General features: G+C 40.4%; 1 protein-coding gene across 1 annotated transcript in view; it reads right to left on the reverse strand.

The window, feature by feature from the left end:
• Positions 1-15,967, reverse strand: part of GTDC1 (glycosyltransferase like domain containing 1) — a 291,732-nt gene extending 275,765 nt beyond the window's left edge. The window contains exon 1 of the mRNA XM_074967297.1: positions 15,892-15,967. The gene's annotated coding sequence lies outside the window, so the exon portion shown is untranslated. The remainder of the gene's footprint in view (positions 1-15,891) is intronic.
• Positions 15,968-23,576: the final 7,609 nt, after the last annotated feature.

A 23,576-nucleotide genomic window follows, 5' to 3' on the forward strand; every position in this document is an offset into this window, starting at 1 on the left:
CAAAAGCCAAACTTCTCAATAAACAATGATCCACATTTTAACTTTACCATCTTAGATTTTCCTTTTCCAGTTCACAAAATCAAATGGAAGCAATACTATCCCAACCAAAATAGCAATTTGTAGCCTTTCAGTATTGGTGATCATTTCTAAGATTAGTTCTTTAATATTCTATTATGTGTTCATTCAAGAAAGAGCTGCAAAGAACATTTGATCTGAAAAATAAATGTTCCCAATGACACCATTGATCACATCCTTAATGTTACATACATTCCTTACACATGAACATCAAAAGATGCAAGAGCAGCTAGAACACTAGTGACCCCTATAATTCCAAGATTAAATCCCAACTATGTTCACATTATTTCTTTGGAGAATCTTTCTCCACATCCATATAAGTTATCCTTTCTTTATATCACTAATGACAAGTTAGTAATGCACTTTTTGTAATATGTGGTGAGATAAAAAAATTATATGCTCTTTGTTTGGAAAATGTATTTAAAGCACAGATGAAGTTCAAAAAGTTTCTGGAAACCTGTTTTGTAACATTTTATCAGCACTATTGTATGTTGCTGATTACAAGTCATCCTTACCCATTGATAAGATTAACCATTTACCTTTTTAAAGATCACTTACATGGCTTATCAAAGTCGTCAGAGTTTCACACCATCCAAACAAAAGGGAATTGCTTAGCCCGCAGGTATCTGTGCTTGAAGCAACATTTTCACAAACTTTGGAGGGAATTGTGTTTTAATTAGTCATAGAATTTTGGAGTGAGTGTGACATTTTGGTCTCTGACTGCCACAGTAGGCTTCTTCTCTTTATTATACATCCTAAATAACTGTGATGCTGTGTACATATATTTCTCTCACCAAAAAAGAAACATACAAAGAAAATGTGCCAGTCTTACAGAGGTGCAGAAGGGGGAAGGAGAGGAAACATTTAGTCTTTCCTCCTTCTCACAATCTTGTAATAATCCATCAGCAGCAGGACTATTTCCAACATCCTGAAGCCCGGAGCACCTCCAAACAGTTGCCTTTTGCTTAAGTTAACCCACTATGGAAATGTTCCCTTCTTTACCCCATGAGGTGACTTCCCTCCACCATGACCACAAAATTAAATGTTCTCACATACAGAATGGGCAATACCCACTCCCAGATAAGTGACAGGTTTCAGATCCAATATCTCACAGTCATTTAGAGCTAGATATGGGAACTTTATAATGGAAACTTTCCAATGGGATTCTAGATGTAGGATATCCTGACACAGAAGGCTTTAAATTCATAACACTTTTATCGATAGAAAAGCCATTTAGAGGCCATTTTTAGAGATACATGAAATTTATTCATTATATCTTTCCCTCCGAGGTCTCTAACATTGGACTTTGGCTTTATAGTTAGAAGGTTACAAAAAACCAGTCCCGATAACATTTTTTAAAAACTCTCTAAAACCTTTTGAAAATAAATTTTCTGTAAAATGTGTTATGACAAAGCAGGATATGTCTGAATCAAATTAGGAACTCTATCTATTCTATGTGAGAAAATATTGGACACTGACTGCACAAGTCTGCCCAAAGACAACCTACTGTGCTGCATCCCAGATTACTGCTTTGTCTGTAAAAGGTGTTTGACACCCTGTTGAAGGACTAACATTAAAAGCCATCAAGACCACAATCTTTGTCCAACAATTGTGATTGTCCCTCAATTACTGGTCTATCCTTTTGTAATACTGGGTTTTCTACAAATTGCCCCACAGGAGGAAAGAGGCAAACAAGACTGGTGTGTCTGTAGCTTCTCAGGTGGAGCCTGTGGCACAGCAATAGAGCAGGGTCCTGGGGGAGGCCACCGTCACCACATGTAAGCAGGTCAAGCAGAAAAAGGAGAGTGCAGGAAGGGGGAGATCAGACTAGGAGAGGATATGTCTCAGGACTTCCATCATTTTCAAAGACCTGTAACTCTCAAGTACTTTAAGAGTAAAGTCACTGTGATTAAGAAATTCCTTTCCTAAGCCTGTGTTCCTTGCTTTTCTGCCATGTTGTCTCTGACGGGGTTCAATTAGAAGCCCAGACTGCCCAAAGCCTATGTACAGATCTGGGGGAGCACTTGTACGTGACTGAGGGAGGGGGGAGTTCAGGAGATCACAGACACCGATTTCAAGGTCAAACATGGCTGGACAGAGCACCCAACATCCCAAGGAAGGGTATCAGACAAGCGGGCTGAGCGTGTGCCCTAGGGTCTCAGAGCTAGAAACAGTGACTAAACTAGACCCATTGGCTTGGAAGGCCAGGTGACCTAGTGATGGGGTTCACTCACAAAAGACTGATGTCTGTACAAGGAGCACTGTGAGAAGTTTTGACATATGTCTCATACATCTAATGCATGATAGCATGGTGAGATATATGGATTTGATTCACAGTCACTAGAAAAACTTGTATATTTCTTTGTCTTCACAATCCATGAATAATGAGACAATCTCAAACACATGCTGATAAAACCTTCATACCATACTATCCCATCAAGTCTTTTCTCTCTCATATTATACAGGTTTCAGAGTAGCAGCCGTGTTAGTCCGTATTCACAAAAAGAAAAGGAGTACTTCATCCGATGAAGTGAGCTGTAGCTCATGAAAGCTTATGCTCAAATAAATTTGTTACTCTCTAAGGTGCCACAAGTACTCCTTTTCTTTTAGATACAGTTCATCTGAACGTCTATGTTGCTTTAATATAGTTTTTTAAGTAGTATTATATTACGGATTTGATACCACTATTCTTGCACACCACATGCACACCAACACCACAATAGTGTGTATGTATTCACTAACAAAAAAGTTAGCATCATAGCCAAGACCACATTGTTTGCTGCAGTACAGCATTTTTTTAATTGTGGAGACGAACAAAGCTAAGGTTTCTGCACTTTTGGGGTATTATTCACAATAATTTCCATATACCTTAGTGATTATTCTGCTTATGTAAAAAATAAGAAATTAACTCACCACAACATTTTGAGACAACTTATTACTACACACTATTTATAAGAAACTTTTTTCCTAAGACCTCTAAAAAATGTCTCTCTCTTAGAGCAAGACAGTTATAGAAACTTAGTCATTAAAGCACATTACACAATCTCAGAAGTTTTCTGTGCAATTTACTGAAAATTCAGAGCACATTATTTCCTGTAACAAAGTTATATATAGTCTTGTAGAATGAAATCAAAATTTGCTCCCAATATTCATATAACACTTTCTGCTATGTTTCAGAGTAGCAGCCGTGTTAGTCTGTATCCGCAAAAAGAAAAGGAGGACGTGTGGCACCTTAGAGACTAACAAATTTATTTGAGTATAAGCTTTCATGAGCTATAGCTCACTTCATCGGATGCATTCAGTGGAAAATACAGTGGGGAGATTTATATACACAGAGAACATGAAACAATGGGTGTTACCATACACACTGTAACAAGAGTGATCACTTAAGGTGACAGGTTTCAGAGTAACAGACGTGTTAGTCTGTATTCGTAAATAGAAAAAAGAAAAGGAGTACTTGTGGCACCTTGGAGACTAACCAGTTTATTTGAGCATGAGCTTTCGTGAGCTACAGCTCACTTCATCGGATGCATAGCATATCATGGAAACTGCAGAAGACATTATATACACACAGAGACCATGAAACAAAACTTCCTCCCACCCCACTCTCCTGCTGGTAACAGCTTATCTAAAGTGATCAACAAGTAGGGCCATTTCCAGCACAAATCCAGGTTTTCTCACCCTCCCCCCCCCACACACACACACATACAAACTCACTCTCCTGCTGGTAATAGCCCATCCCTCTTTGAAACCTCTCTTTATAATGCGCATGATAATCAAGGTGGGTCATTTCCAGCACTAATCCAGGTTTTCTCACCCCCCCCCACAAACACCCCCCCCTCCAAAAACCACACACACAAACTCACTCTCCTGCTGGCAATAGCTCATCTTACAATGTGCACAGCAATAATCCAAGTTTAACCAGAACGTCTTGGGGGGGGGGGGGGTTGTAGGAAAAAAAACAAGGGGAGATAGGCTACCTTGCATAATGACTTAGCCACTCCCAGTCTCTATTCAAGCCCAAATTAATAGTATCCAATTTGCAAATGAATTCCAATTCAGCAGTTTCTCGCTGGAGTCTGGATTTGAAGTTTTTTTGCTTTAAGATAGCGACCCTCATGTCTGTGATTGCGTGACCAGAGAGATTGAAGTGTTCTCCAACTGGTTTATGAATGTTATAATTCTTAACATCTGATCTGTGTCCATTTATTCTTTTACGTAGAGACTGTCCAGTTTGACCAATGTACATGGCAGAGGGGCATTGCTGGCACATGATGGCATATATCACATTGGTGGATGTGCAGGTGAACGAGCCTCTGATAGTGTGGCTGATGTTGTTAGGCCCTGTGATGGTGTCCCCTGAATAGATATGTGGGCACAGTTGGCAACGGGCTTTGTTGCAAGGATAGGTTCCTGGGTTAGTGGTTCTGTTGTGTGGTATGTGGTTGTTGGTGAGTATTCGCTTCAGGTTGGGGGGCTGTCTGTAGGCAAGGACTGGCCTTTCTCCCAAGATTTGTGAGAGAGTTGGGTCATCCTTCAGGATAGGTTGTAGATCCTCAATAATGCGTTGGAGGGGTTTTAGTTGGGGGCTGAAGGTGACGGCTAGTGGCGTTCTGTTATTTTCTTTGTTAGGCCTGTCCTGTAGTAGGTGACTTCTGGGAACTCTTCTGGCTCTATCAATCTGTTTCTTCACTTCCGCAGGTGGGTATTGTAGTTGTAAGAATGCTTGATAGAGATCTTGTAGATACAACCGCATTTGCTCCAACCCCTCAGACAGAGACAAACACCTACAGCAGTCTCACATTGGAGTCTGATTTTGAAGGTTTTTTGTTGAAGAACTGCCACTTTCAGGTCTGTAATCGAGTGACCAAAGAGATTGAAGTGTTCTCCAAATGGTTTTTGAATGTTATAATTATTGACATCTGATTTGTGTTCATTTATTCTTTTACGTAGAGACTGGTCCAGTTTGGCCAATGTACATTGCTGGCACATGATGGCATATATCACATTGGTAGATGTGCAGGTGAACGAGCCTCTGATCATGTGGCTGATGTGATTAGGCCCTATGATGGTGTCCCCTGAATAGATATGTGGACACAGTTGGCAACGGGCTTTGTTGCAAGGATAGGTTCCTGGGTTAGTGGTTCTGTTGTGTGGTTGCTGGTGAGTATTTGCTTCAGGTTGCGGGGGCTGTCTGTAAGCAAGGACTGGCCTGTCTCCCAAGATCTGTGAGAGTGATGGGTCGTCCTTCAGGATAGGTTGTAGATCTATCTTTTTATCTATTTGACGATGTGTTGGAGAGGTTTTAGTTGGGGGCTGAAGGTGATGGCTAGTGGCGTTCTGTTATTTTCTTTGTTGGGCCTGTCCTGTAGTATGTAATTTCTGGGTACTCTTCTGGCTCTGTCAATCTGTTTCTTCACTTCAGCAGGTGGGTATTGTAGTTGTAAGAACACTTGATAGAGATCTTGTAGGTGTTTGTCTCTGTCTGAGGGGATGGAGAAAATGCAGTTGTATCATAGAGCTTGGCTGTAGACAATGGATTGTGTGGTGTGGTCTGGATGAAAGCTGGTGATGAAACCAGTCGGAGAAAACCTCAATCTCTTTGGTCACTCGATTACAGACCTAAAAGTGGCAATTCTTCAACAAAAAACTTCAAAAACAGACTCCAACGAGAGACTCCTGAATTGGAATTAATTTGAAAACGGGATACAATTAACTTAGGCTTGAATAAAGACTGGGAGTGGATGGGTCATTACACAAAATAAAACTATTTCCCCATGTTTATTCCCCTCCCCCCCACTGTTCCTCAGATGTTCTTGTCAACTGCTGGAAATGGCCCACCTTGATTATCATTATAAAAGGCTTCCTCCCCTCCCCCCACCGCTCTCCTGCTGGTAATAGCTCACCTTACCTGATCACTCTTGTTACAGTGTGTATGGTAACACCCATTGTTTCATGTTCTCTGTGTATATAAATCTCCCCACTGTATTTTCAACTGCATGCATCCGACGAAGTGAGCTGTAGCTCACGAAAGCTTATGCTCAAATAAATTTGTTAGTCTCTAAGGTGCCACAAGTCCTCCTTTACTTTCTGCTTTGTATCTGAAGGGGTTCCTTAAACAAGCTGAATTTCCTCAGCAGATGTTACTCAGTGATCTAAAACACCAGAATCGGTTTCTTGCACATTATAAAATGAAAAGCAAGAAATGAAGGAAGGATCCTAAAGTATCAACAGCAATCTCTGAGTTGTTAGAAAGCATATTCAGAGAAGCAATGGTTTACTAACTTCTCATGAAATAAACAATGAAAATGTCAGCCACACATTAATGCAATTCTTGCACATGAACAATCTGATAATGTAACATTCTGTATCAAGCCAGTATTTTCATAAATTATGATGTAAACAGAATACTCGTCAATTCACCAAAAGATATCAAAGCTACCTTTTTATTACAAGCAATCCAAGCCTTGAGGCTAGGGCTATCAAAAAATATTTAGTTTCCAAACCAACATTTTTCCTACTTGTTTTATTATGAAACTATAACACATTTTCAATAACGTTTAGCTTTGCTATACAGAACAGCAAATAATTTCCCAGAACCCTTTGGAAAACCTGACATGTTGAATGATTCTCTAGTCAACTTGTGTGTTATTAAGCTGAAAAAATGTATGTAAGATCATTTGATCATTGGAAGCACTGGAAAAGCATTGGGAGCTTCAGGACAGATGGACGAACTTCAGGTCATATAAAATACTACCAAAGCTATATTTGAAGAAAGATGTGAAAGTCCGTGAAAGCGCCCAGGGTAAGAGTACTTTGTGTTGCTAAGAAACGCTGAAGATGAATGAAGTAAATTGTTTCAGTTAGTGGAGCCAACTCCAGCCATCTCTTGTTTATTAGTGCAATGTTTTCTTTTATTGGTTATTCATTTTAACAGCTACACAAATGATATACCCTCATTAAACTAGACTGAGACATGCATATATATATTAACACTTGAAAATAGCTAAGTTATAGAATCTACACTATATTCTGAGTAGAATATACTTGCCACACTTTCAAAATTCACATTATTAAACGCTCTATTTTAAAAAGTCCAAAGATGTAAAGAGCATGTATTAGAATGGACCTTAGTGAAGGATTCTGTAATATTAGAAAATTTCAAGAACAGAGGTATCATATCAGGAATATACTACTACTTAAATAAAAAACCTATATTGAAGCAACATAGATGTTCAGATGAACTGAAATAATGTTCCTCACACGTTCTTGTCAACTGCTGGAAATGGCCCACCTTGATTATCACTACAAAAGGTCGTCGTCGTCGTCCCCCTCCCCCCCCCCCGGCTCTCCTGCTGGTAATAGCTCACCTTACCTGATCACTCTTGTTACAGTGTGTATGGTAACACCCATTGTTTCATGTTCTCTGTGTATATAAATCTCCCCACTGTATTTTCAACTGCATGCATCCGACGAAGTGAGTTGTAGCTCACAAAAGCTTATGCTCAAATACATTTATTAGTCTCTAAGGTGCCACAAGTACTCCTTTTCTTTTTAAGGAAAGAAATTCTTTTTAAGCTTCCTTTCACCTTGAAGTTGGAGAAAAAGAAATTGAGATTCCATTAGTTTCTTTCAAAAATATGCAAGATTCTAGTTACTACAGTGATAGGTCCAGTATATATATTGATTGCCTTTCTAGTTTAGAATTTTATTTTATTAATCTATTTTCAGGCTGTTCATTAGTTTAGTATCTGAGCATATGTCCAAAGTTTCCTTAATAATACAGTTCTTCAAATAGATTATCAGCATACTTCCCCACTTCTGAGGTATGCATGCACCACTGGCCACAAGTCCGAACCCACTAGAAAACAGTAACTATTGGGGTCACATTCAAGTTCTACCACAGAACTAAACATTCTGTGTAAAGCACTCTAACCCTACTTCATCCCTTTCCATTTACTCAGAATGTAATGAAGACTCCCAAACAGAGAGGCACATAGTAGTAGGAAACATACATCTATAATGACAATCTATTCAAAGAACTATAGTTATTAGTAAGCAACCTTTCTTCTTAAGGTAATGTATGTTACAGAAATATTTGTGGGAGAGAAACTAGCAGTAACAACTTTGATGAAGGTGGGCCTAGAAATGATCAATTAAAGCTTGCAAAACTGCTCTCTCTGGGCATCTGATCTAGCTGCTGAGTCAAAAAAGTAATTCTGCATAAAGACATGACTTGAACTCCAGGTAGGAGCCTTACATAAAGGCATTCCTCATACATACTGAGGAGGCTGCTTTGGATCTAGAGGAATGTGCTCTAAAATCTTCAGGTTGACAGCTGCAAGATTATAACAATTTGTAGGAAAACAGTTTAGACAAACTCTAAACAAAATGTTTTACCCCCAAATTTATTTTCAAACAATTTAGGAGACTTATTTAGTTCTCTCTAGTGCTCTTCCAATGGATGAACTATGCATCTTCTATATATTCTATATATAATGAGACTGGTGTCTTACGGAAAAAAAACAGTACATGATCATGTAATTTAAGATTACATACATACATATGCTACCGGCAACCCCGATAAAATAATGGTAGTGTCACCTTACAGAATTTGATTCTTTTTAATCTACTTGTTCAATTTTATTGACTCTAGCATGGAACTTCATCTTAGCTTCAGGAAATAGTGAGAAATGAAACCCTTCCTCTCTTAGTGCCAGAGGACTGCCTCTTCTGTTGCTCTCAGTTGGAAAAGAAAGGTCACATTGTCTCTCAGCACTTTCTCATGAGAAGGATCCCTGAAGCAGGATGGTGATGAAGGGTTTGGAGAAGACACAGAGTGGAATTTGATGGAACAGCCTATTTGAATTATCTCTAGTAGCCACCTGTCCAAGGTAATTCCACTCTATGACACCTGACCAATTTTCCAAAAAGGAGAATAGCGAGGGGGAATAAATGCCACAATTGGCTGAAGTTATTAGGTGCCACACCAAACTAGCTGTCTCAAGACAATAATAAAAGGATCTCAAGTTGCCAACAAAGTTGTTTTCTGTTTCTGCTGCTTCTCTTTCTGCTTTAAGAAAAACTGCTTCTGATCAGATTTGTGGTATTCAGGAGCTCTCTAACAAGAAGCAGTATTCCTCTGGAATCTGTTTGTATTGGGTCAATTTCCCTCTATCCAAAGAATGAGCCAACCCTAACTCTGAGGTGAAGAAAATAGTCTCCTCAAATGGAAAATTATTGAACTTAGTCCTTATGCTGTTTATCAGAATAATCTTGTGTTTTCAGAGCCCACATTCACTAATAGAGCCAAGAAACACAGGTTTCCTACGAACAGGGAGAGCCCTGCAACCTGTCCCTTTGATTTAGACATCCAAAAAGATGTGGCTATCTTAATAAAGAGCGTGTCTCTACAGACATCTTCAGGGAATAATTCAAGGGAGGAGTTCCCTAGATCTGAAAGCCCTGGATCTAACCTTAAATTCTATTCCTGGAAGAAATGAGATCAACTGTAAGGACCCAAGATATGAAGGGTGAGAAACCCTGCAGAGCTGCACAGAGGAAGCAGAAGATTATGAGGGTCTATCTTCTGATAATCCCTCATAAATATGCACTGTAAATCAAGGCTGTATCAAACCCCTTCATGAAACTGACTCAGTACCCAGATCTGACAAGGTAGTCAATACAGACAGAATTTTATGTTCAGCATCTCATGAGGAACTGAGATACTTGACAATAAGCTATCACCTGCAACTGTTTCTAAAAATTTTGAGACTTTCTCTGCAATGATGCAACCTTGGATCTGTTCCTACTGTGCTTCTTTGTATCTTAATGCAACAGGAAGAATGCTCAGATTCACAGCACTTTTCTCTTATTATGTGCCACAGCCCCTGGTTCCTTCAATAGTCTGCAACTATTATCTCCTTGGCTTCTTTGAGGGAACCTTCGGAACTCACATCAGATCCAAACTGCTTCCTTTATTCCTTTTGTGCTTTTAAAGCACTCTGCCAAGACTACTCTAAAGTGGAAGCAGTCTGATTGGGCTGTGAGTGATTCGCCCTCTCTATCATGAAAAAAAAGGAAGTGACTTTCCTGCTCCTTGCAGGCCCAAATGGGCCATTGATATATGTCTTTTTCTAAACAGCAAAGGCAGTGGAAAAGATGGTCAGAAAATAATTCATCACAATCACATGAAGCATTTAAACTCCAAGCACACAAATCCTCTACTGGGGAACTGAAGTCAAGTTACAGGAAAGGCAACAGGAAATGATCAATCTGAAGCTAGAAAGCAAATCAAAATGTTCAAATTAGATGACTATGTAGAGCCTAATTCTAACTAGAAATATTTAATACTAAACAAATTGTTATTTTTTTAACAGCAGCAAATAACACTTAATATAAGAAATAGTAAATAAAATATATAGTACAGAGAAATAAGGAGAAAGGAATTGAGATTTCTGAACTTACTGTCATGGGAAAGGAAATGAGGTAGAGTCAGGGCTAGGGCTCCTTATATAATTTTACATGGAATAATTAGCTCTTCACCAGTGGCTACTGCTTTCCAGAGGTTCTGACTCATTGAGAAGATTGTGCACACATCCTACAAGTGCATTTCTCTCTTCTCTACTGACAATCTACTCCCAGGACAACATAATAATAATGATAATATTTTGCTACAGAATTAAATGTACAATATGAACAGCACTGTGATTACTGTGATATCAGTGCTACAGTGAAACCACCATGGCTGGGTAATGACTTTCTAAAAGCATACTGCATGGTTAAACTTTTTTAAAAGTCATACATTATAAAAACAGGATGCATGGTGGCTAGCTCCATGTTCCAACGAGATTCCATGATAGTTGTAAAAAGAAAAGGAGTACTTATGGCACCTTAGAGACTAACAAATGTATTTGAGCATAAGCTTTCGTGAGCTACAGCTCACTTCATCGGATGCATTCAGTGGAAAATACAGTGGGGAGATTTATATACATAGAGAACAAGAAACAATGGGTGTTACCATACACACTGTAACAAGAGTTTCAGAGTAACAGCCGTGTTAGTCTGTATTCGCAAAAAGAAAAGGAGTACTTGTGGCACCTTAGAGACTAACCAATTTATTTGAGCATGGGCTTTCGTGAGCTACAGCTCACTTCATCGGATGCATACTGTGGAAATTGCAGAAGACATTGCAAGAGTAACAAGAGTGATCACTTAAGGTGAGCTATTACCAGCAGGAGAGCAGGGTGGGGGGAACCTTTTGTAGTGATAATCAAGGTGGGCCATTTCCAGCAGTTGACAAGAACTTCTAAGGAACAGTGGGGGGTGGGGGGAATAAACATGGGGAAATAGTTTTACTTTGTGTAATGACCCATCCACTCCCAGTCTTTATTCAAGCCTAAGTTAATTGTATCCAGTTTTCAAATTAATTCCAATTCAGCAGTCTCTCACTGGAGTCTGTTTTTGAAGTTTTTTTGTTGAAGAATTGCAACTTTTAGGACTGTAATCGAGTGACCAAAGAGATTGAAGTGTTCTCCGACTGGTTTTTGAATGTTATAATTCCTGACATCTGATTTGTGTCCATTTATTCTTTTACGTAGAGACTGTCCAGTTTGACCTGCACATCTACCAATGTGAAATATGCCATCATGTGCCAGCAATGCCCCTCTGCCTTGTACATTGGTCAGACTGGACAGACCGAAAAGTTGCAATTCTTCAACAAAAAAACTTCAGAAAGTTTTCACTAGTGGTTTTGAACATGCCTTTGCACTCTAGCTCATAGTGGACAGTTTTCCTAGAAAATTACCAATACCATAATTGCTATTAGCACTTTTACTGTCAGCCTCAGAGGGCCAAGTAGTTGAACAGTTTGTGGCACCTAAATCCCTAGAAGTAGTCCCATTACAAAACTGGAATATAATGCTACAGGTGACGTATGAACAGTTAAATCTTCAGTGTTATTAATCTATAACTCTGTGTGTATGTGCATGTGTGAGAGAACGAGAGAAAGATTTAAAATCTTAAAACATCCAAATCCTTTATTTCTCACGCTTATCATTAACACAGTGATATGTCCACCCTTACTTACTTGCTTGAGGTTAGTTTAATAAATTACAAGGATAGCATTAAATCTTGAAGCATCTGTAATACTGGTGAGAAGACTTTGGATAATCATACTTCTCATCTATCAGTACTATTATTATGGCAGTAGCCTTATTTTAAAATCTAACAGCCCCACAGCTGATTGTGCTCCTCTTATCTTAATCCTGTGGATTACTGTTTTGGGGGGCACAAGCTAACACAAATAGGTACTAACCTCATTCATTTATTCTAAATACTGTATTTCTTTGATAAATTACACTTTCATAGTCCTCCATCCCTCATCTGAACACCACATAATTACTCATATCCCAAATCTGTTGCATTGGCCATATTTTAAGTATAGGGAAGCCTGTTTATTGTCATTTGTAAATAGATAAGAACTTTGATTTCCTGCTTGTAGGAAACACTGAAGGTCAACTAAAAACATGTGTGTGTGTGTGTGTGTATATATTTGGGATAATAGATAGTTTGGAGATGTGGTTTTCAGATTTGCAGAAATCCATATAAATCTGTTTGAAGCTTCACACATTTATTTTTACTTTCACATCTGATGTGCAGCAATATGGATAGCTAAGGTGTACATTTAAGACACATACTTTGAGATATATCTATTCAGAAGTGACATTAACACTGGGATATGTGTTCTTATAGCAGTAAAGCTGTGCATTATCACTGTTAACTGCACTGCCTACTGATGCCTTAAGTGGGGGAGGTTCTCAAGAGCCTGCTGTTAAAAATTCTGCCACCAAAGATTAGCATGATTTTGCTGTCCCTTGCAGATTTGGTACACAGGATTTATCACACTCAAATGAGGGAATTTTTACTGGTGCTTCTTGTTAAAATACTGGTAGCATGTCACTGGCACTGCCAAGATTCTTAGAATCATATATAATGAGAATTATTTATAGCTCGTTCTCCCCCATCCCCGTGTTTGACTGTTTTTGAAATTAGATATATTGTACAGCCAATCTAACAAGGACCAGATACCCACACTTTTGAGGTCTTGTAATTTTCTGACTTATTTTGTTATTGCTTTCATATTACATTGTTTCATATGCAACATTACAATTATTACTACTATGGAAACATCCAAAGGGCCCAATCAAGATTAAGGCCCCATTATTCCTATTGTTAGCAATAATATTTAATATTAGAATAGATTCTCAGTGTATTTATTTTAATATTGCACATAACTAAGCATATCTAAATTCTGCCCACATCAACAAAAATGCCCACGTAAGACAGATATGTTCCTTCTGAGCACTATATGCAATTTATGCTCTGACTTATGCAGGAACAGTATGTGAAATTCATAGTTATGTTTTTCTTTATTTATTCATTTATTTTTATGTGCAGTTTCAAAAAGTTCCCCATAACTAAGTAACATGAAAGTATTCCAAAGTTCATAAAGAAAAATAAAACCTTAGAATCTGAATTATCCAGACTACTTGGGCAACACCAAATATGCTTAGCTAATCTTTAGTCAATAGACAAGGAGTCAGTCTGGCAAATCATTAGCAAGAGAGATTCTAACAATTGGGATTCTAACATATATAAGGTTATATTCATCTTTCTACACACTGTTGGGATATAAATCTAAAATCAAATTGTAGATTTGAATTTTTCCTTATTTTACTTTATCAAAACTGACTTCTGGCACTGAGATTATACAAACTCATACACATGATATAATGTAATCTCCAACACCAAAGTATTTTTACTAAGTCTACGCTTCTAAGAAAAATGTACATTAAAAGGGAGGGGGAAATGATGAGAATACATTCCACTTCAGGTCTTGAAAGCTCTAATTAAAATTCAATATTGCACTTTGCATGTGGGTTCTTACATGAAAGTCCTGTCATGGTTAAGGCTTAAGGTTAAGAGTCCAGTAAAACAGTTCTATTGAATTATACCAACCCATTGTTATACACAATACTGCAATCTGCTGCTCATCTTTACCTAACCACTGGGCTAAATTTTAAACCAACTTAATGTATGGCTAGCACCTAAGAACTAGAGCAGAAAAAAAATCCAAAATAAAATCAGCATCCATTATAATGGACTTGTTCCTGCATCCAAACTCTTCCTTCCTCCTCGTAAAAAGTTTACATATTTGCATTCATTTCCTCTAGTTTACTATTCCCATCATCACACAGTCATGTGTTAAAAGATCTGGTTAGACCTACTAAACGTATTTATGTCAGAAAAACTCCCTTTAATTGGGATTATTTTAAAAGTTTTTCTTGAAGCATCCTATTATTATGAAATATTTTCTGATGCTAGAGTTTTAATTTAAAGTCACATCTTAAAATGTATTTATTTTTTAAATTGAATTCTCCTTTCATTTTTCTTTTGTTTTAAAACAATTCCACATACTTTTGCAGGGGTTTCAACTTTAGTGGGATTTTTGTTTGATTGGTGTGGGGGTTTTCCTTGTCCATAGTGTAATTATTTTAAAAGCTTAGTATTTTATTAATTGTATTACAGTAGCATCTCAAGATTGGAGCTCAATTTTGCACTGCACTTCATAAACTCACAGAGACAGACCCTGCCCCAGAGCGCTTACAGTCTTTTTTCATTAAAAGCTATTAAAAAAAAAACCACAATAATTTCACGTGCTCATTGTGATACTGAACTGTGTCTAGGCTCCTTGAGGCCTGCATCAGACTACTGAGGAAGCTGTGTATGTTCTGAGCGCCAGCAATACCTTCCTCTATATCCCTGTGCCTGTGAGATGAACTGTATGTGAATGCTGGAAAACAAAGTTAGGCAGCTAAGCATATAACACGATCAGCACACCAATTCCCCTTATGTCACACTGCTGAACTTTTTCCATGAGTACCCTGACCAGTGGCACAGTAATGCTGTGCTCCTGAAGAGGGTGCAATGCACACACCCCACCCTCAAGAGTTACAGCAGCTCCCCCAGTTCCCCCCACAATGGAGCCTTTTGAATTGTGTGTAGCTGATCAGCCTCCTTTGAGAGCACTGGGTTTCTTTCACTCCACTTTTGACCTGGGCCCTGTAAATAGTGGAGGTACTGCTTAGAAATCATTATAAAAGCCTCAGACCCTGCCTCCCCACAAGGGCGCCCCATATCTGCGAGCAGCACATGGCAAATGGGAGACCCATACCCGGGTCCTGCTAAACAGCAGCAGCTCCCCAGTCTGAGGCCCCTCGTAAGCCGCAGCTCTGAGAGGCTTCCTGTGTGGGGCTGGGGAGCCTGCACCCCCTGACCGCCAGGAGCAGAGTCGCCCGTTAGCTGTGGGTGCTGGCCGCCCCTGAGGAGCTGCGGGGGGCCTGCAACCCCACGTCCCCAGCAGCCACCGGGGGGAACAGGGGCCATGTTGGGGGCTGCCCCCTGGATCAGCAGTAGCGGCTCCCCCTGCCTAGAGGCCGCTGTCAGCGCTCAGGGGCCACTTTCGGGGCAGCTGGGGCGGCTGCACCTCCAGATCAGCAGCCCCCCTGCGAGCGGCAGGTGCTGGGGAGCCACGTTAGACGCCGCACACAGTCCCGGGCCAGCAGCTACCGCTCTCCGCCTCCCCCTCAGGAGAGCAGCCCTGCCTGGGCCCGGCCCCCTCCGCCCCAGCCGCTGTCTGCCCCCGTTCTCCTTCCGGCCGCCGCGGCCTCTCCGCGCTGACCCCTTCCCTCCCGGGCTCGCTCTCATCACGCGGCCCCACTCCTCACCAGCCCCCCCGCCCCCGAGGGAACTCACCTCCTCCTCAATCCCGCCTGGAGGCCGGCGGCGGCACCGACGTGCTAGCGTCCCTGCCCCGCCCTCCCCTCCGCGCGCGGGAGGCTCGGCTTCCCCCGCCCGCCGGGCCCCTTCCCTGCCTGCCTGCCTGCCTTTGCCCGTCGCGCGGAGCCGCTGCCCCCTTCCCCGCCGCCGCTTTTGCATGAGGGAGACGTTTCTGAATTTCTCACGGACACACCCCTGGCAGAAGGCTGGCTGCCTCCCTCGAAAACCTGCCCCCTGCACTTCCCCCCTGAGCAGGCACAGCCGCCCCAACCTGGGCTCCTCCACGGTTGCCCGCCGTCCTTAGAGGCGTCGGGCCCTCATGTTACACCCCAGCCCCTAAAATCATAGCTCACCTGTCCAGGGTTCAGAGTAACAGCCGTGTTAGTCTGTATTCGCAAAAAGAAAAGGAGTACTTGTGGCACCTTAGAGACTAACCAATTTATTTGAGCATAAGCTTTCGTGAGCTACAGCTCACTTCATCGGATGCATACTGTGGAAAGTATAGAAGATTTTATTGTATACACACAAAAAGCATGAGAGGAGGTTTTTTTCATGCTTTTTGTGTGTATATAATAAGATCTTCTATACTTTCCACAGTATGTATCCGATGAAGTGAGCTGTAGCTCACGAAAGCTTATGCTCAAATAAATTGGTTAGTCTCTAAGGTGCCACAAGTACTCCTTTTCTTTTTGCTGTCCAGGGTTGGCGTGCCCTCCTCCCTAAGGATCCAGAGCACTTCACGCACAATACACACGGGGGGGCAAATTCAGCCCTAGGGGAAACAATTGCACCTCCACTGGGCTTCTGGGGACTCAGGCTAACTGTGCCAGGGTTCAGTTTGGCTGCTAAGCTACCTCTGGCATTAAGGTGACCAACTGTGCCACATTTAAAGGACACCTTTGAGTGGGAGCCTAGCGTCCCAGGTCGCCTATGAATGTTGAACACATTTATTCCTGACTTTAGCAAAGGATTCTAGGCTGTGAGCCTGCACGTGTGATTTAGTACTCTGTGATTTGTGTGCCACAAAATTAGGTACTGACTGAGACTTCTTGGCCCCCTATTTTTCATACATCTGGCCTTTTATTTCTTTGAAAAGTAGGCGGTCAGCCGAGCTGCAGTGCATCCATTCCTTCCAGGCCTGCCAGGATTTCCGCTAGAAGTGGAAATATGCCCCCTCGGGGACTTTTCTACCTCTCTTTGCCAAGTAATCTGCCAGCTCCTCCCCTCGGCCCCTACCTGTTTAGTTTGTTCATCTCCATGCTTTGAAAGCACAGTCCCTCCAAAGTACACAGACTTTGCAGCAGATCCACAGACAAAGGGAATGTTACCAGACTTCTAAGTCACTGTGTATGGCAGTGGTTCTCAAACTTTTTGTATTGGCAACCCCTTTCACACAGCAAGCCTCTGAGTGTGATCCCCTCTTATAAATAGGGCCCTGCCAAATTCACAATGCATGTTGGTCAATTTTACGGTCATAGGATTTTAAAAATAATAAATTTCATTATTTCAGCTATTTAAATCTGAAATTTCATGGTGTTGTAATTGTCAGGGTCTTGACCCAAAAAGGAGTTGTGGGGGGTTGCAAGGTTATGGGGGCGGGGGGTGGGGGTTGCGGTACTGCTACCTCTTACTTCTGCGCTGCTGGAGCAGCACTGTCTTCAAAACTGAGCAGCTGGAGAGCGGCGGCTGCTGGCGGGGATCCCAGCTCTGAAGGCAGCGCAGAAGTAAGGGTGGTAATACCGCGACCCCCCTAAAATAACTTTGCGATTCCCCTGCAACTCCCTTTTAGGTCAGGACCCCCAATTAGAGAAACGCTGGTTTCCCCCATTAAATCTGTATAGTATAGGGTAAAAGCACACAAAAGATGAGATTTCATGGTCTGTGACGTGTTTTTCATGGCCGTGAATTTGGTAGGGCCCTACTTATAAATTAAAAATGGGGGGGTAACTTTAATTTAACAGGTGCTCAGGCTGTCACTTCCATTCCAGCTCATGACCCCCAGATAATAACCTTGCAACCCCCAGTTTGAGAACCCCTGGTGTATGGCATCTGCAAAACAGACTAGAACAAAGTGGTACTAGTGAGGAAAAACAAAGGGAAGACACACTAGGGGAGATTTGGTGGTGATGGTGGTGGTTAGAAAGAAACAGAGGCATCAAAAGGAATTTGGTAAAGTAGGGTAGAGGAAGGAGAAAGTAATAGATGGAAGAACTAGAGAGAGGGGAGAGAAAGAAAGGAGAGAGGGAAGAGTTCCAAAGCAAGCAGAACAAGGAAAGGGGTAAAGAGCAGTGCTTAATTTGTAATGAAAGAGTTGCTGGGGCTCATTTTTTTTACTTTCATAACTGAGGCAGCAAGCTAAGAGGTGCTGTGGCTATGAACTGCCAAACCTAGAGGTGCCGAGGCTGAGTCCTGGCAAGCCCTGGCACAAATTAAGCACTGGTAAAGAAGCTACATAAGGCTGTACACGAGGGAAGGGAATGGAGGGAAGGTAGTCAGAAGCAGCATGTGCAAGAAAGCAAATAGGAAAGACAAAAATATGAAGAGGGAGATGGTGTAGGAGAAGCAAAGTGTGAGAGAGAAAATCATCAGTATTATTTTCAAGTATATTTGGAGGGGTGGGGATTATGTTCTTAGCTCTGGACAATCAAACCTCTCCAGGTATTGTAACTTTTAGGAGATATCAGGCACACATTACAGATTGAGCAGGAAAAGACTTCAGTGGAGTATTTTGTAAGTTCTGTGCTCCAGCCTCAGTAACTTACAAATATTGCAGGCAAAGGTTTTCATAGAAGTAATATTTATAACCCTGACTCAATCTTAGCACAGTTTTTGTCTTGGAGTATAGCTAGACAAGTATGTAGAAATAGAATTAACTAGTTTTTGAAAAGGAGGCTCATGATCAGTAAAATTTCATGGACCCAATTCTGTTTCCCTGCTGATGAAGGCAAAATTCCCAAGGAATTTAACTGTTTAAGGACTGCAGGACTCCTTTGGAATTACATTTTTTCCCTGCATTTGTAATTTTATGGTTAGGAAACAGAGGTGAACAAACTAGTTTGCATAAGAACTCACCCAACCTTCACTCAAGCCAAAACTGAATATTTTCTTAGGTTCAAAAAAGCTTAGCTAATTTGTTTTCAAATTGTTTCTCATTGTTATGTGCTTCTGCACTTCCTGATACCATCCAGCAGTGGAAGTGCCAAAATATCACAAGACAGGCAGTTCGTGCTATTTTTTTAACCTAAGTGGAAGCAGGAAATACTGAAAATCTTATGAGAATAATAATACTAAACATTTGTATTATATAACATTTGACAAAATTCGACCTGATCTTGCAGACTTTCCTCATGTCAGGTGTCCCATTGGGACTCACACTGAGTAAAAATTGCAGGAAGTATCAGTCCCATTACATTTTTTTCCTCGCAACACCTTGGAAAATAGGCAGATAAGGTTGTTTATCCCCAATTTATGAGTGGAGAAACTGAGATGGAGAAATAAAAGCCAAAATCTTTAAACGTGTCCACCAGTTTTTGAGCGGCCAATCTGAGATGTCATGGGTCTGATTTTCAGAGGTGCTGAGTTTACAGTTTCCATCAAAGTTAAACTGTAGGTGCTGAAGCATAAATGTTTTGGCCATAGTCTTCTGCTGGGGTCTGCAATCATAGTACCAGTTTTTAATTGGCTAGTAGTCTGTAGACATATATTGTTACAGTTCCTTTCGAATATTTTTCTACTTCTCTCACTCATTTGCATACTAATGACATAAAAATAGGCACATCCTTTCAGTAATTAGTTGGAGCCCAGAACTTAAAGAAAGAAAAAGACCACAGCATTATGGTAGAGGGATGGTACTGAGGAAGCTGCAGAAAGGAGTCACTTCTCTTGTACTCAAAGAGTGCCTTTAATTTAGAGTTCAACTATTTTACCTCTGTGTAACAGGGATTAACTATTTGCTTTGCCTAATAACTTTGCCTCTAGTGAGCCCTTTAGTTACTTTTTTCAGTGCAAATCACTGGATCTGTCCTAGAGCCAATCCTGCTGCTGTAAAAGGTGGGGGGGTTTTCTTTTTCCCCGAAAGAACACCATTAATAGTAAAGGCTACATGGTCAGTGTAGTTCCTTGTCAGGCACAGTGAAGCAGAGCAAGGTAGAGAGTAGTCAAAGATTTTTGATCTAATGAGGCACTCTGCAACTTGTAGCCATATGAAGTCATCAAAAGTGCTAGCTAGGTTCCAGTCACTTAAAACAGATTAGTGGGGGCTAGATGGCTTCTGGGATTTGTAATGGGTTATAGAGCTTTTCACATTTAGGTCACAGGCTTGAGTCCAGTGTCCAGAAGTTGTCACCATATGGCAGCTGTTTTGAAGCTTTTATTAAATATATTAACAATCTCATAACATGGACAATTGTTCTCATAACAGAAACATCACAATTGGCAACCTTGTTGGCAATGTCTGCAAAGAGGTGCAGTATGGAAGAAATATGGAGACTATAATGCCTACTCATCCCTAGAGTTCAGGGGTACTTGGACTTAGGTAAGGAAGGATAGTTTGGGGAAGCTTGCATTGCCACTGCCTTTCCCTAACTTTTCTCTAGATAAATATAGGATTAAATTCTCAGTCTGACACTTCACAAGCAGCTCATTCACTACAGAATTAAATGCAGAGCTCTTTCCATGGTATTACTTGCAGTAATTTTCTGCTTGTCTGCAATTAGTGTTAGCCATCCAGGATCGGACAACTAGAAATATCTGGTCTCCAGTGATGTGACCTGTAAGCTCATGAGACAAAAATATTGTTAATAATGTACCACTAGCATATTTACCTATTTAGCTATCAGTAATTTTATTATCGGTCCAGCCTATCTTATTGATGTCTCGCACTATTAGCTTTCTTAGTGATGCCACTCACATAGCGGTAGCCTTTTCTCTGCCCTTTTACAAAGTCTCATCTCTATCCTGGTATAATTGCCGTAATACCTGAGCACTTCTTAAGTAAACTTAATAATGTTGGTGCAAGAGCTTTCCCCTCCGCAGCTCATGCCATCTGGAGCCTTCTTGTATGCCTATATATTATCAGTGTTGTACTTGATTTCAAAACTCGGTTGGAAATCTACCTTTCCTCCCCTTCCTCTACCTTTCATCTCTGTCTCTTTCTCTCCTTGCCACATTTGTTTTTCTGTAAAATGTCTATGAAGCATGTTACACAAAATATTGTACTGAAGCCTCTTATTCTTGTGCTATCTTTAAAAACAAAGCTTGTAAAGCTGGTATCCAAACAACCAGCAGGACTATACTTTAAGAAAGTATTTTCATGAAAACTTTGATGTCTGGTTTATTAAAGCAGATCCTTAAGATGATTGGATCTATTCCATTAGTAGATTTATAAAGTGTACAGACTGGGTAAACAACAGTGACAGCTTGGGGAAGTGTGTGCACCTGTTTATTAAAAAGACGTTAACAAGGGCAAATCTAAAATAAGAACATGTACCACAACTCAATTTTCAGCAAATTTTTATGCATGCCTACACTTAAGGTTACCCATGTTATTAGCAAATGCTCTCTCTCCCTCTTTCAGAAGAACACAGCAGCTGATGGGCATGGAGCATCTGTGGCAGAGAAAAAAAAACCACCATATTCAAATTTTGAGGCGCAAACATGACCCTTTCTGTTTCTACTTTTTTCTCCCACATTTAGTTAGTGTGGGAGAAGGAGGAAAAGGAGAAAGTACAGGTCTTTTCTTTGCAGAGAAGGATTGAAATTCTTAATGTTCTCATAATTCACAAACAAAAACATTATTTATTTTTATTATTAATTATTCTTAATAATAATACATGCTATAATAGGTTTCATGGTTTCATTCAAGGATGCCAAAGCAGTTTATAAATATTAATATTAATAATTTGCAGTTTTATACACTAAAATTTGTCACTCAAGGATTTCCAGAAACTTTTTTTTAAAAGTCCTGATCCTGCAAGGAGCTGTCTGTGGGTGAACCCCTGCACTAATGTGCACGCCCGTTGACTTCAGTGAGCTCCATGTGGGTGCAAGGAACCATCTGCATGCAGGTTTCAGAGTAACAGCCGTGTTAGTCTGTATTCGCAAAAAGAAAAGGAGTACTTGTGGCACCTTAGAGACTAACCAATTTATTTGAGCATAAGCTTTCGTGAGCTACAGCTCACTTCATCGGATGCATACTGTGGAAAGTGTAGAAGATCTTTTTATATACACACAAAGCATGAAAAAATACCTCCTCCCACCCCACTCTCCATTACCAGCAGGAGAGTGGGGTGGGAGGAGGTATTTTTTCATGCTTTGTGTGTATATAAAAAGATCTTCTACACTTTCCACAGTATGCATCCGATGAAGTGAGCTGTAGCTCACGAAAGCTTATGCTCAAATAAATTGGTTAGTCTCTAAGGTGCCACAAGTACTCCTTTTCCATCTGCATGCAGCTTTTCCCAGGATCAGGCCATAATCCTCACAGCACCTCCATGAAATATTTAAGTATTACGGTCCTTTTTACACATCGCAAAATAAAATACAGAGTGGATAAGTGACTTACCTAAAGTTACACATAAAGTCAGTGAATGAGTCAAAACTAAGGCCTGGTCTACACTAGAAAATTAGATCGGTATAATACATTGCTTGGGTGTGCAAAATCCACACTCCTGACTGACTCAATTAAACTAACATACTGTCAGCCTAGCTACTCCTCTTGGGGAGGTGGAGTACCTACATCAACTGGAGAAGCCCTCCCATTGGTGTAGGTAGCATCTTCATTGCAGCACTACAGCAGTGCAGCTGCAGCATTTTAAATGTAGACACACGCCTTTTTGCTCCATTCTTGTACCGGGTATTGTGCCTGCATGAAGTCCCGTTGATTTCTAAAGCCAGTTCACATGTTATCAACTGCAGGATCAGAGCCCTATACTTCCTGACTCCCAAGCCCTATGTTTTAGCTACTAGATCATTCCAAGCCATGCAGCACAACTTCCAGGTTGGTATTGTTCTACCCACTTTACAGATGGATAAACTGAAGCAGAGAATGGTTAAGAGAATGCTAAAGGCCACACAACAAGAGGCACAAAGAGTGAAGGAAATGTTTACTCAAGATACATATATCCAGAGCTGGATACAAAATTATGTAATTATTCTGAGAATATGGAAATCCTTTTTGTACCTCCTGTCCTCTTCACATTTCAGATTGAATTGTATGTCTGCTATGTTACCATCTAATTTTCTAGAAGGAAAAATTATGATTTTACAAAACTTTTCAGAAGGGGAGCTAATTCTGATTTTATCATACTTCCCACTTTTTTGTCATATTGCAAAATGCTTGAGAAAAATGTCAGTTAGTGCTGCTTGTCATCAAAATTTTTCTAGCTCACAATGTTGCTGTGAAAATTGGAGCTCTTAAAACACATGCTAATCTGTAGAGCTCTTATACTGTATAGGTAATTGTTCAATGCAAATAAGCTAGCTTTTGAATTCATTACCTAATTTCCCTCCGATGGAAATCATATAGCATGTTAACATAAATTCCCGATTCTTGTCAGCAACATCCTTAAAGAATTGCGTTCCTCAAATACTACGCTATATAAAAGTAGATGATAAGCAAACAGGCATGTTTGCTTCTGATGCAAAATAGAAATAATAATAAT

Source organism: Natator depressus, chromosome 11 (genome assembly GCF_965152275.1).
Source record: "Natator depressus isolate rNatDep1 chromosome 11, rNatDep2.hap1, whole genome shotgun sequence".
NCBI classification, from domain to species: domain Eukaryota; kingdom Metazoa; phylum Chordata; order Testudines; family Cheloniidae; genus Natator; species Natator depressus.